The 14,632-nt window shown below is 45.0% G+C and overlaps 1 pseudogene; it reads right to left on the minus strand.

Annotated features, from left to right (window-relative positions):
• Positions 1 to 388: 388 nt before the first annotated feature.
• On the minus strand, positions 389 to 2,014 carry LOC100447179 (tRNA (guanine(10)-N2)-methyltransferase homolog; annotated as a pseudogene).
• Between the last annotated feature and the right edge of the window lie 12,618 nt (positions 2,015 to 14,632).

The raw sequence follows: 14,632 nt of genomic DNA on the forward strand, positions 1-14,632 counted from the left end.
CATGGTGGTTCACGCCTGTAATCCCAACACTCTGGGAGGCCGAGGTGGGTAGAACACAAGGTCAGGAGTTTGAGACCAGCCTGACCAACATGGGGAAACCCCATCTCTACTAAAAATACAAAAATTAGCTGGGTGTGGTGGCACGCACCTGTAATTCCATCTACTCAGGAGGCTGAGGCAGGAGAATCGCTTGAACCTGGGAGGTGGAGGTTGCAGTGAGCTAAGATCTTACCACTGCACTCCAGCCTGGGCAACAGAGCGAGACTCCATCTCAAAAAAAAAAAAAAGAATTGTAACACATACAACAAAAAACTCTATAAAACAAAGATAACTTTAAAAGCATTGCTCAATTTACTTTGTACCTTTATTATATAAAATATTTTAAAACAGGATATATTGTCTGGATCATACATGAAAGTTCACATCTAGATGTCTTTTCTATCAAATTCTCATCCTTTCTTCATTGTCAAAATCTTAATTTTCATTCCTGGCTGGATTGTTCTTCCTTGGCAATTCTTTCTGTTACCCCACTAAAATATTTCTCACGGAAGGAATTATGACCTTGGTATGGCAGAAAATGATCACTTTGCAGATGTGAATACCGGTCGCAGTTCTCAAATTTCTTCACCATTTCCATTGTTATCAAGCGCCTTGATGTGTGACTGGAAAGCTTCTGCTTGTAGTTGCTAATGAGTTTCAGGCAAGGATGCCAGGGCACCATCTCTTCAGTGTATTCTGGTATATACATTGGTAACCAACCAATAGACTAGTCTTCCACCTAACACAAGGATCTCAGCTGAGAAGTTTAACAAGTCAAAAAACATAACACTCAGATGATAACTCAAGGAAATAGGAATGTGGCTTTCTGGAAATTTTTCTATCTCATTTGGTATTCCCTTCAGTGAACCTGTTCTTCTCGTAGATTCTCTGATACCATACAGAGGATCAGTAATTATTGCATCAAAATATGTGCCCTTTCTCCAGGAAGGTTTAGATGCATCTGAAACCAGGACATCAAGGTCATACTTCTCTAAACTGTATTGACAAAGATTGGCCCTAATGTTTTCATCTAGTCCTCTCCATATCTGTTTTTTTCCTACTGGCCGTTCCCAAGCCGTGAACTATGTTGTGGTCTATGTCTGTCCCATAAGCATATGCACCAAAATGAGCACATGCTATCAGGAGGCCAGCTAGAGGAACTAGTTGTCAAGAGGAACAGAAAAGCTTTCCTTTGCTTTCTTAAACAGAAGCTTATCCATTCGGTTGGAGTGAGTTTCGAGAAGACCCAGTTTACAGTACACTGCTGTTTCAACAAACAGATCAAAGACAATATCATTTTCTTTCACTTTCCCATGGTTAGCCATGATGAATGACAAACCAGCATCCATACTTGTATTTCCAACAAAGTGCCTCTTTTTGACACTGTATGACTCAATAAGCTCTCTCCATCCATCTGCAATCCATCTGCCAAAATAATTATTATGTGGATTCTCAGGGATGCAGTTTGCGTCCAAACCATGATCCTCCAAAACAGAGAATGTATGTTGTGGTTTCCTTAAATTCACTTTTTCTTCAAATGGCAGACATTCAAGTGCATCTCTTCACTTCATTTTTCCCTTCTTGTGTCAATGTCTTATTAAAAGTGTGAATCTTTATTTTATATGTAGAGTCTGAATGTAGAAATGGAACCATCTTCTCCACAGGGTAATTTTTAAGAGAACTGTACAGCTCCTCAGGAGATTGTCCATGATCCCATAGTTCACACATAGACTGTCCATTTCGTTAAATTTCTTGCAATATCTTCAGAGGGAATGCTAAGAATTTAAAATGGTGACTTTCCATGTTTCTTGACTGCTGGCGAACTGACCTCCAAAAACGAAAGCAAAGACTTTATTTCCTGAGGCATTTAAGCTTCAACATCAGACAATTACAATTCAGGGTTTGGCAGGTGGAACTCCAGGTGCTCCTTGACCATGAGCAGCAGATACCTGTTTAGGGTGCACAGCAGCACCATTGCAGCTGCCTACGGTGCACCTTCACGGCTTGCATGAGGTCCCACCTCTTTCTTCCTCCCAGAGCAAAGTCTCCACTGAGACCAGCCAGCTGATTTTCAACAAAGGCACCAAGAACATTCAGTGGTGAAAGAACAGTCTTTTCAATGAATGCTGCTGGAAAAACTGGATGTACATATACAGAAAAATGAAACTAGACTTTTATCGCTCACCATATAGAAAAAATCAAATCAGAATGGATTAAAGACTTAAAGGCAGGACTTGCAACTACAAAACTACTAGAAGAAAACATTGGGGGAACACTTCGGGAGGACTTTGCTCTGGGCAAAGGTTTTTTGGCACTGGCAACAAAAGCAAAAATAGATAAAAAGCTTCTACAAGTAAAGGAAGCAGTCAACAGAGTGAAGAGACAACCTACAGAATGGGAGAAAATATTTGCAACTATTCATCTGATAAGGAGCTAATAAACAGAATATATAAAAGCTGGGTGCAGTGGCTCACACCTGTAATCTCAGTGCTTTGGGAGGCCAAGGGAGGATGGCCTGAGGCCAGGAGTTTGTGACCAGAATATATAAGGAATGCAAACAACCCAACAGCAAAACAATAACAACAACAAAGCCAAATAATCTAATTTAAAAATGGGCAAATAATCTGAATAGACATTTTTCAAAAGAAGACATATGCATGGCCAATGAGCATATCAGAAAAATGCTTAACATCATTAATCATCAGGGAAATGCAACTCAAAACGATAATGAGGTATCATCTCACCCCAATTAAAATGGCTATTACTAAAAAGACAAAATTAACAAATACTGGCAAGGAGGCAGAGAAAGAGAAACTCTTTATACGCTGTTGGTTGGAAGGTAAATTAGTATAGCCACTATATAAACACTGTGGAGGTTCCTCAAAAAACTAAAAATAGAATTGCCATATGATCCAGAAGTCCCATTATTGGGTGACTATCCAAAGGAAATGAAATCAGTTTGCTGATATATCTGTACACCCATGTTTATTGCAGCACTATTCACAATAGCCAAGACATGAACTCAAACTAAGTGTTCCTCAATAGAAAACGTGATATATATGCACAATATTATTCAGCCATCAAAATTAATGAAATTTTGTCATTCATGGTAACGTGAATGAGTTTGGAGGACATGATGTTAAGTGAAATAAGCCAGGCACAGAAAGATAAATACTGCATGTTCTTACTGCTATGTGTTAGCTGAAAAAGTTGATCTCGTAGGAGTAGAGAGTAGAATAATGGTTACTAGAGTCAGGGACGGGTAGGATTGGAGGACAGCCAGAGGTTAGTTAACAGGTACAAAAGTGTATCCAGATAGGAGGAATAAGTTCTAGTATTCTACAGCACTGTAGAGCGACTGCAATTAACAACTTATTGTATATTTCCAATTCGTCAGAAAGGCAGATTTTACATGTTCCCAACACAAAGAAATGATAAATGTTTGACGTGATGTATATGCTAATTATCCTTATTTGATGATTATGCATCATATACGTGTATTGAAATATACTGTGCTGCATAAATGTGCACAATTATGTGTCAATTAAAAATAATAATAAAAGCAAGAAAGAGAGCATGTTCTTAAAAAAAAAAAAAAAAGGGTTCCAGCCTTCCCACCCAGATGTTGTCTTTGGGGTTTTTATGATGCAGGATTGGGAGACTCAGAACTGCAGGGGTTGGGGAAGGGCAGAGAGTGTGGGGAGAGTGGACTCCACTTGGAGGAGGAGTTTCCTTTTTTGCAGGGACAAAATGACAGGTGACAAAAGCAGCATGTGGGAGACAAAAGGGATTTTAAAGAAGTATGGCTAAAGACTGCATACTTCACAGAGTGAGAAAAACAAGCAAGGAACATGAGGGCTTTTTTTTCCCAAGTCAGGTCTATCAAGGTGTAATTTACATGCAGTACAATTCACTTTTGGAGGTGTACAGTTCAGTGAATTTTGATGACCGCCTACAGCCATGTAACCACCGTCACAGTCAAGATACAGAACATTTCCATTACCTTGAAAATTCCCCCATGCCCTTTTACTTAGAAGGATGTTTGCTGTTTTGTGAACAGTGTTGAAGAATCCATCCTTACCTGAGATCAAGTAATAGAGAGGAGAGAGAACTGGGTGTAGGGGTGCCCAGGGCACCCTCTCTCTACTCGAGCTGGTGAAAAACAAACCTGCAGTATTCATCTTTATATACACTCACAGACGTAAATACAGAGAGATACAGACGAGCAAGCCACAAAGCCAATTACATACCAAAGTCATGCCATTAACCTATACAAAGATTTCATAGGTTGTAGTTCCTCTTCCAGCCCCTGTTCCTGGCAACCACTGATTTGCATTAAAGATAATTCAACCTATCTCAATTTAATTTCTGTCCCTATGGTTTTGTCTTTTTCCAGAATGTCACATACATGTAATCATACAAGGATTAGCCTTTTGTGTCTGGCTTCTTTCACTTGAGAGTCATCTGTGTTGCTGCATGCGTCCATCTTTGTTCCTGTTTATTGCTGAATAATATACCAGGCACACCACAATTTGTTTACGCATTTACTAGTTGATGGATGCTGCAGTCGTTTTCAGTTTGGGGTTGTTTTGAATAGGGCTGCTATGAACATTCATGTAAAAGTCTTTGTGTGGACATACGTTTTCATTTTTCTTGCATAAATATCTGAGTGCAATTGTTGGGTCAGGTGATGTGTCTGTTTATGAGAAACTGACAAACTGGAATTACTTTTGTTGATGAACTGTGTTTCTCTGACTATGACCCTATTGTGAAACTGAGCCATGTGGCTCACAGGTTTATAAGGGTTGCTTTGTACTCTTGTTGGACGAATTTTAGGTGCATATGTTGTCTCTCCTAAAGATATTTGCATTTTAAACAGAAGTCAACTATTCCGTTCAACAAACACTCCCCCAAGCTTCAAGTCATAGAATTGGCTTCATTCTCCATGGGAGAGGTTTCCTATGAGCTAGCAGGCAGGAGGTTCTGGTTGCCTTAGACAGGGTGCACTTGGAATGCCATGTGGGTACCAGTGAACCATATGTGTGCCTGCAACTATAGGTAGATGAATCCCCTGAGTACTCCCACATCCAGGATTCTGCCAGGCAGAGGAAGCAGCTCTGGAGAGAAGAGGTTGCCGGAGTGGTCCTCCTCTAACACTGCTCCTTGCCGTTTTTGCTCAGGTCCCGCGTTCTTTCTTTAGACTCCACTTTTTCTGTCACCAGTGCAAAGCAAGCATCTTTTAGAGACAAAGGAGCGTTGGATGAAAGGTCCTCAGGGAAACCTCTTTCCTGTCTCCGATGCTTCCTTTAAGACGAGGACAGAATCGGAGCAGAAGGGGCTATCCAGATAACTCAGTTTTATTTCATGAATGTCTTTTTTTTTCTTTTTCTTTTTCTTTTTCTTTTTCGAGACGAAGTCTCACCCTGTTGCCCTGGCTGGAGTGCAGTGGCACAATCTCAGATCACTGCAACCTCCGTCTCCCGGGCTCAAGTGATTCTCGTGCCTCAGCCTCCTGAGTAGCTGTGATTACAGTCACTCGCCAACACACCCGGCTAATTTTTGTATTTTTGGTAGAGACGGGGTTTCACTGTATTGGTCAGGCTGTTCTCAAACTCCTGACCTCACGTGATCCGCCTGCCTTGGCCTTTCAAAGTGCTGAGTTTACAGGCGTGAACCACCGCACCCAGCTCATGAATGTCTTTGACTCCATCTGCTTCTCTATACCCCCACAGTGTAGGCCTCCCATTGTTACAGGAGCTAAAAAGAAATGATTTAGGCAGCTAGCAAGGGTAAGATAGTCCTTGGTAAGGCTTCCCTTTTAACAAAAAGCAGTACCCAAATCATTTCTTTTCTAACAAAGAGCAGCCTGTAAAATTGAGCTGCAGACATAGCTAAGCAAGCTGGAAGTTTGCACAGGTGAATGCTGGCAGCTGTGCCAATAGGAAAAGTCTATCTGGAAGCCAGGTCTCTTCAACATGGAGTCTCCATTTTCCCTTTTCTTTGTCACCACGTGTACAGAAAGAAACAGGGGACATGGAGCCAGCCAGGTAGATTACCCATCTGCATAATAAAAGATTAGGGGCTGGGTGCAGTGGCTGATGCCTGTAGTCCCAGCACTTTAGGAGGCCGAGGAGGGAGGATCAGTTGAGGTCAGGAGTTCGAGACCAACCTGGCCAACATGGCGAAACCCCGTCTCTGCTGAAAATACAAAAATTAGCCGGGCATGGTGGCGTGTGCCTGTAATCCCAGCTACTTGGGAGGTTGAGACAGGAGAATCACTTGAACCCAGGAGGTGGAGGTTGCAGTGAGCTGGGATCACACCATTGCACTCCAGCCTGGGTGACAGAGCGAGACTCTGCCTCAAAAAAAGATTAGGCGGGGAAGCCAGCTTCTTCGTGAGCTATGTAAATGGAACACCTGGTTTGCTCAATCTTCTGGGCTCTATGTAAATCAGACACTGTCTCCTCAAGCTCATCTATAAAACCTGGTGCATTTCACCAGGGAACCAGAAGACCCTCTTGGGAGCTCCTCTTTCTCTGCAGGAAGGAGAGCATTTCTCTTTCTTTTGCCTATTTAAACCTCTGCTCTTAACCTCACTCCTTGTGTGCCTTGTGTGTTCCTGTCCTTGATTTCCTTGGCGGGAAGCAATGAACCTCAGGTATGACCCCAGACGACCCCGGTGGGTGCCTCACTGACCTGCTGCCTTCTACTCTCAGTCCATCTTCTGGTCTCCACGTGGCAGCCAGAGGAGCTGCTTTATTTTTAAGGTTTTGATGGATTGATTTAAACTGGTAAACACATGGTTCAAAATTAGAAAGGTACAAAAGGGTAGGCAGAGAAAAGTCTCCTTTCACCTCCCCCCGCTCTTTAAGAGACAGGGTCTCACTATGTTACCCAGGCTGGTCTCAAAGTTTTGGCCTCAAGCGATCCTCCCACCTTGGCCTCCCAAAGTGCTGGGATAACAGGTGTGAGCCGCTGTGCATGGCTGAGATACATTTTTTTTAGAAACACACACACACACTCACAATGATCATGTCATTCCTCTGCTGATAGCCATTCGATGGTTTCCCATTTCAATGAGGATAAAACACCAAGTCTATAATAAGGCTCCAGGGTCAGGCTCAGGCAGCCCTGACTCCCTCTTTGGGATCTCCTTGCCACCCAGAGTTGGGACCCTTGGGCCTCCTCTCAGTCTCTCCAGCATGCTGGCTTCACCCACCTCAGGGTTTGTACACACACTGCTCCCATTGCGTGGAAGGTTTCTTTCTCCACTTCACCTAGTGAAGCCCCCTCATTTTTCAGATCTTGGCCTGAGAACTGCTTCCTCATGGATACCTTCCATGATCCCCATGCCTGGCCAGGTCCTAGGGTCGTGGGACTCTGCGATGCCACTTCAGATCTCTTACCACCATTTATCGCCATTCTGTTTTGAGATATTATTTGTTCACGGGACTTGAGGAATCCTGCACTAGACTGGCAGTGCCAGGGCAGCAGTTCTGCTTTACTCATCGCCATATCTCCAGGATCCAGCACAGTTCCGTGGAACACAAAGACAGCAGCTAGCATTGGCCAAGCACTTACCATGTGCCAGGCCCCGTTGTCAGCACTTTACACATAGCACATTCCTGTAATCAGCATGAATGCCTGGAGACAGGTACAATGATCATGTCCATTTTACAGACAAGGAAACTGAGGCTCAGCTAAGCAAGTCAACTAATATCACTACTAACTCTGACATTACATGCCTCCTGCAGGAGTTTGGTAAGTATTTGTTGAATGAGTGACAATAAGTAAAAGAGAGAATGAAAAACAAAATGAATCAAACTCTCATGTAATGGACAGAAAAGCTGAGACCCCCCTGGAGAGGAGCAACCTGACCAGGTTATTCAACGAGGTGGAGGTGGGGCTGGGAGGGCGGTGCAGGTGCCGCCTGTGGGGCCAGATTCTCCCAGCTGCCCCACCTGGCCTCTCAGCCACATGCCCCTGCTAGCCAGTAGCCCCAGCCCCAGCGGCTCAGCCTGGCCCTCACTGCCCTTCCCTCCTCCCTCGCAGTGGCTGTCCTACCCTTTCCCTAGAGCTTTCCAAAGCCTGTCCCTGGATGCCTCCTCCCAGAAAATCGGCGGGCCTCTCCCAAATCCCCCCAGCCCCTCCACTTCTGCTCTCAGACACCCTCTAGCACGGACCCACACAGCCAGGGCTACAGGTGCAGCCCCTGAATCAAGAGACATCTTCACCCTCCCCCGGCCATCTTTTCAGTTCTTCAAGCTGTTCTTGTCTTTTTTTCAATACAAAGTCCCTGTGTGATGCTGGGAGTTAATTAATTGTATTCTGGCCAATTAACTGTAAGGAAAGTTTTTCCTTCCCTATAGAAGAAAGGGCTTCCCTGTAGAAGAGATGGCTACCTAGGGAGACTGCAGCTCTCTCTCTCTCTCTCTCTGTGTGTGTGTGTGTGTGTGTGTGTGTAAAACTCCATCTAGCTTGGATATCATTTGGATATCATTTATGGGGACTTGATGTCCAGAGCTGTGGCAACCATTTTGTGACATGAGGCAATAAGCTTGAGGCTGAAAAGTCTAAATGCTGAGAAAGGCAGTGTGGAGAGAGCCTGGATCCCTCTTGATAATCTCCCTCCGGAGGGTTCATTAGGTAAGCACTATTGTCCTTACAGCCCAGTCACCATTGCTCTGATTTTCTGCAACTTGAAGCTGAAAGCATTCTTTACTGATTGGGTGAGGATGCCTTCACCTCCTTAGGAAGCACATAGGAAGTTCAGGCACAAGGAGACAGGAGGGAAAGCGCTGACCTACGGGTCAGCCAACATGGACTCTCCCTGACTCCACCACCAATTAGTGGCCTGACCCAGGGCAAAGTCACTTCCTCTCTCACTCCATTTTCTTCCTGGGAAAATGAGGGGCTGCATGACAGCAGCGGCATCTCCTAACAGTGACTCACAAGCCCCCCAAAGCCTCAGTGAGCTGCTTGAACTTTTACTGTTGCCAGTGAGGGGTGGAGAGGGTCTGTACTGAGCTCAATTGTGATGGTTTGGAGGTGACTCAGTGAGGAATCAGACAGCCCCGGAGTCTTTTTTTTCATCCCTGTTCCCCATTTGTCAGCAATCCTTCATCGTGCCCCAGTTTCAGGGTGTATTTTTAGTGAAAATAAACTTGCACAGCTCAGGATTACACAATTCCTTCAAGAGCTTCAGCATCACCTGCTGATGGACCCAAGCTAATGAACAGGTCACGTGGAGGTGGTCACCCGCTCCCTGACAGCGGCTGGGAGTAGCTGGCGAGGCCCACTGACCCCAAAGTTCAGGAAGGTGGGCTAACGAGGGAAATAATTTAATTTTGCCAGAAAAACAAAAAAAATCTCCACGGCCTACAGCCTGGGGCGAGATGAGTGTGTTCAGCCTGGGATTCAGAATCAGGCCTTCGAGGTATCCGGCATCTAGTGAGGAAAACAGAGCTGCTTTTTGAAACCCTTTGCCTACTAAATCCGGGCCTGGAGCTGGCTTGTGTTTTGCAGAGCAGGTAAACAGGTTTGATCGGTTTGCAAAAGCGTGTTTGGGAGTGGGGAGCTGGGGTGGTGGAGAGGTTAAATCCTCTGCCTAAATAAGGGAAGAGAATTTAGCATTTCTAGAGGCAATGGAGAAGGCAGAATATCACAAGCACTGTTGGTGACCTGCCCAGATACCCATTGCAGGAATGAAACACCCAGACCCCTCCTACTGGGAGTGTCAGTTGTACCCCTCAACTGAGAACCACCCCCAACCAAGAAGCCTGGGAGATGACACTGCCTCATCCTCATTCAATGACTGACCTATACAAGGGTTAAAGAGGCCAAGTCCCTGGGCTCAAGGTAGGATAAATCTGTGGTTCCTTCCACAGTCCGGAGGTTCTGGTAGGACCTGGCTGAGGCTAGGCTTCCACTGTCCCCACATTCCTGCCTGGCTTCTTCCCCTGCCCTGTCCTGACTCCCCCACTTCCTTACAAGTCCCTCCTGAGAGTACTCCTTCCCTCCGTAGATGACCTGCACAGGGACCTCTGTCTCAGATGCTAGTTCTGCAGAGCCAACCTATGACCTAGGATACAGAAATGAGGAGGAGAGTAGGGCACTCGGGCTGGATAAGGCCCCTCAAATGGGACAAAACAGCCAATGTCTAAGGTCTTCTAAGCACATGAATATTTAATGTTCTATAATCCATATGAATTGAAGTGTTCTGTATGAATCTTATTAGTTGGGTAGACATGGGCAGGTCTTTCAATCTTCTGCTGTGATGTAAGCTGTTAGCCCATCCCCTCCAATCTTAAGTAGAGTCTGTTATACACAGAAATGCCCTGCAAGTGTGTGTGTGTATATGTGTGTGTATGTGTGTGTGTATGTGTGTGTATGTGTGTGTGTGTGTGTGTGTGTACACTTAGGGTTAGGGGTTGGGTTCCACAATTGGATTGACCCCAAAAGGCCAGAACACGCAAGATGGTGATCTAATCCATAAATGGAATTAATTCAGCAGAAAGGAGCTAGAGGTGATCATCAGCCTATAAATACTTGGAGAATTTGCATTAGTGTTAGAGAGGACTTGGAACTTCCTTGGGAAATAGATGAGAATTGGAATCATTCTTATCTACATCTTAAGGAGCAGAAATACCTCAGCTGGTATGGAAGACACTACTAGTTGTCTACACAGCATCCATTCTCTCTTTCTTCCTTAGTAACAGAACATTGGTTTTATTCTGGACAGCAATGTGCTCAATTAAAAGAATATCTTTCCCAGAGTAGTCAGTATGGCCAATGAGATGGAAGCACTAGGTTTTGTTTTGAAGTCTCTGTAAGAAGAGCACAGCATGGACCCTTTGTGTCCTTTCCTTCTACTTCTTGCTTCCTACCTGGAACATAGATGTGATGATTGGAGATTCAGCAGCCATCTGGAACTATGATGAGACCTTGAGGAGGAAAGCTACATGCTGAGGATGGCAGAGCAGAAAAATCTAAGGACCTTCAGTTTCTGAAGACTTCATGGACGTGCCAGGCCAGCCCCTTTGGGGTTTAAACAATTGAAGTTAGAGCTCCAGTACTCATAGCAGCATGCGTTCCTCATGAATTCTGCTTTCACGAGCAGAGTCTTTGCCAAGTTACCCCCTTTTTACCAGGATCATCATTATTGCTTATTCCCATGTTTTCCATGGGAATGACGGTAGGAAAGGGAAAGAGTGTGGGCTTAGGAGTCAGACACTTGGCTCAGGGGACCTTAGCAGAGAGCAGTTTCAAGTTTGAGTGTGCTGTAGAACCATCTGGAAGGTTTGTTAAAATGCAGGCTGCTGCTGGCCCCTGACCCTGCAGTTTTTGATTCAGTAGGTTTAAGGGGGGCCTGTGAACTTGCATTTTCAACAAGCTTCCAAGAGATGCTGATGCAGCTGGTCTGGGGATTACATCATCCTCATGGCAATCACACTACCCTAATTTTAAAATCTCTTTTCTGTCATTAATTTAACAACTAGGTACTTCATCCTGTATTCATTTCAACACATGACTCATTCATTCATTTAACAAATAATTATAAAGCAGCCACTGTGTGCCAAGCTCTAGCAATGGGGACTCAACAGTGGAGAAAACCAAGCCCCTGATGTCAGCTAGGAAACTAACATCCTAGTGCAAGAGAAGGGCAATGTAACCGATTATAAATATAATAGAGCCAGGTACAGTACCATCCCAGCTACTCAGGAGGCAGGAGGATCACTTGAGCCCAGGAGTTTGAGGTTACAGCAAGCTATGATCATGTCACTGCACTCCAACCAGGGCGACAAAGTGAGATCTTGTCTCTAATGAGAGAGAGAGAGAGAGATAGTGTGTGTGTGTGTGTGTGTGTGTGTGTGTGTGTGTACTATAGTGACAGGCAGGGACAAATGCTATGAAGAAAAATAAATCAGGTAAGGGGATAGAGAGTGATAGGAGATGCAATTTTAGAGAGGATGATCAGTGAAGGACTTTTAAAAGAAATGACTTACAAAAACTCACATACAATGAGGGAGTGAGCAGTGCAGAATTCTGGGGCAAGAACATCTGAGGTGTAGGGAATGGCAAGTTCAAAGCCCTGGGAGAGGGTCATGTTTGCTATGTTGAGGGGCCAGCAAGGAGATCTGTAGGCTGGAGCAGGGAGAGCCCGAGGGAGAAAGGCAGGAAAAGAGGGCAGAAACACGGACAGGGCCAGCCCATGGGGGTCTTCCAGGGCATAGTAAGGATTTGGGGTTTTAGTTAAAGGTCGAGGGGAGCCATTGGAAGGAGTGACATGATCTGACTTCTGTTTTCAAAGGAACACTCTGAGTTAGGGGCTGCTGCTCTCGTTCAGGCAAGAAATGATGGTGGCTAGGGTAGGACAGATGGAGACAAGTGGACAGATTTAGTAGGATTTGCTGTCACTTTGGATATGTGGAGCAAGAACAAGATCAGAGCCAAGGACAACTGCTAGGATTTTAGCCTGGGCAGCCAGTTAAATGGTGGCTATTCAGGAATTCTTAGATGCTGTATCTAGTGGGGAAGGCCACAGGGAAAGGAGATGATGAAGACACAATGTCTGCCTTCCAGATCTCACTGTTCAGTGGGAGTCTCCATAAACATTCACTGAGGGCCCAGGCAAGATCATTCCCAAGGGTAGGGACAGTCCTATTTGGGCCACCTTTGTCAGTTTATATGATTAGGGAGATCCCTTTTGGGTCTCTACTTGCATAACAGATGTCATGGGAAAATCTACCTTGACATCAGAACTCTGCTGGTTGGGCAACCCCGTAGATTACGGATAGATGTGTGGTTTACAAATCGCTAGAATTGGAAAGAGCCAAAGAAATTAGTGAGGGAGGCTCAGAACAGAATTCCAGGTGAGTTCTATGCAGGCTTACTAAAATAACTCAGCATTGAGAGGAACAATGACAAGTATTGTGTCACAGGTGTGCTGTGCTGCAACAGCCTAGCAAACTCTTCTAGACTTGGGGAGCTAGAAACAGCATTTCAGGCTCGATTATTCATCAGTTGCTAGCTGGCAGGGGAGGGAGGGGGAGTCTCAGATTTTCTTTGCATTTTTTTCTAGTAGTTAATAATTCCTATATCATTCAAATATCAGCTAGAGCCTTCCTACACTTTGAGAACTTCAAAAATATTTTTATGTGGCCAGGTGCGGTGGCTCATGCCTGTAATCCCAGCACTTTGGGAGGCCAAGGTGAGAGGATTGCTTGAGGCCAGGAGTTTGAGATCAGCCTGGGCAACATAGCAAGATTCTGTCTCTACAAAAAATAAATAAAAAATTAGTTGGGTGCAGTGGCCTGTGCCTGTAGTCCCAGATACTTGGGAGGCTGAGGCAGGAGAATTGCTTGAGCCCAGGAGTTTGAGGCTGCAGTAAGTTATGATCATGCTACTGCATTCCAGCCTGGGCAACAGAGCAAGAACCTGTCTCTAATAATAATAATAATAATAATAATAAAATACTAGTATGAACTCCTCAATTCTATGCCTTCTGGAGTCTACATCAGAATTTCTGTGAATTTGGAGGGAGGGTCGGGACTCCTATTGTCAAGGTTACCTGGTGTCTCCAGGAGATTGCTTCTCTTAGCATCGCCTTTGTCTCACACAAAACTGATGAGACTCAAAGATCATTTTCTTCCTTATTTTCTACTGTAATCTTATTATAAGCAAGGGTCCAATATGGTCCAGTTTTTGGATGGAGTTGTATTCAGGATGCACAGTCCAGAAAACAAAGGTAATTAAAAAGTAATTCCAGGCTGGGTGCAGTAGTTCATGCCTGTAATCCCAGCACTTTGGAAGGCTAAGGCAGGAGGATCCCTCAAACCCAGGAGTTCAAGATTGGCCTGGGCAACATAGCAAGATCTCGTGTGAGAAAAAAAGGGAGGGGGATTCCAATTTTTACGTTCATCTTTCAAATCACCCTGAAGAGGACCTCCATCATATTTCATACCATTTCTTAAAACTCTCTTCTTTGTCTTGCCAGTTCTCACTCATATTTTCTTTTCTTTTTCTTTTCCTTTTCTTTCTTTTTTTTTGAGACAGAGTCTTGCTCTGTTGCCCAGGTTGGAGTGTGGTGGCATGATCTTGGCTCACTGCAACCTCTGCTTCCCGGGTTCAAGCAATTCTCCTGCTCAGCCTCCCAAGTAGCTTGAATTACAGGTGCGTGCCACCACACCAGCTAGTTTTTGTTTTAGTAGAGATGGAGTTTTACCATGTTGGCCAGGCTGGTTTCAAACTCCTGACCTCAGGTGATCTGCCCACCTCAGCTTCCCAAAGTGCTGGGATTACAGGTGTGAGCCACGGCACCTAGCCTACATTTCACTCTTACTCTTCTCAGCTGGCAAACCTTTCAAACTTTCTCCTAAGTCTTGCTTCCTCCCATTGGCCTTTACAGTCTCCCTTCCCTTCCCTTCCCTTCCCTTCCCTTCCCTTCCCTTCCCTTCCCTTCCCTTCCCTTCCCTTCCCTTCCCTTCCCTCCCCTTCCCTCCCCTCCCCTTCCCTTCCCTTCCCTCCCCTTCCCTTCCCTCCCCTTCCCTCCCCTCCCCTCCCCTCCCCTCCCCTCCCCTTCTCTTCCCCTTCC

Source organism: Pongo abelii, chromosome 23, assembly GCF_028885655.2.
Source record: "Pongo abelii isolate AG06213 chromosome 23, NHGRI_mPonAbe1-v2.0_pri, whole genome shotgun sequence".
In the NCBI taxonomy this organism is placed as follows: domain Eukaryota; kingdom Metazoa; phylum Chordata; class Mammalia; order Primates; family Hominidae; genus Pongo; species Pongo abelii.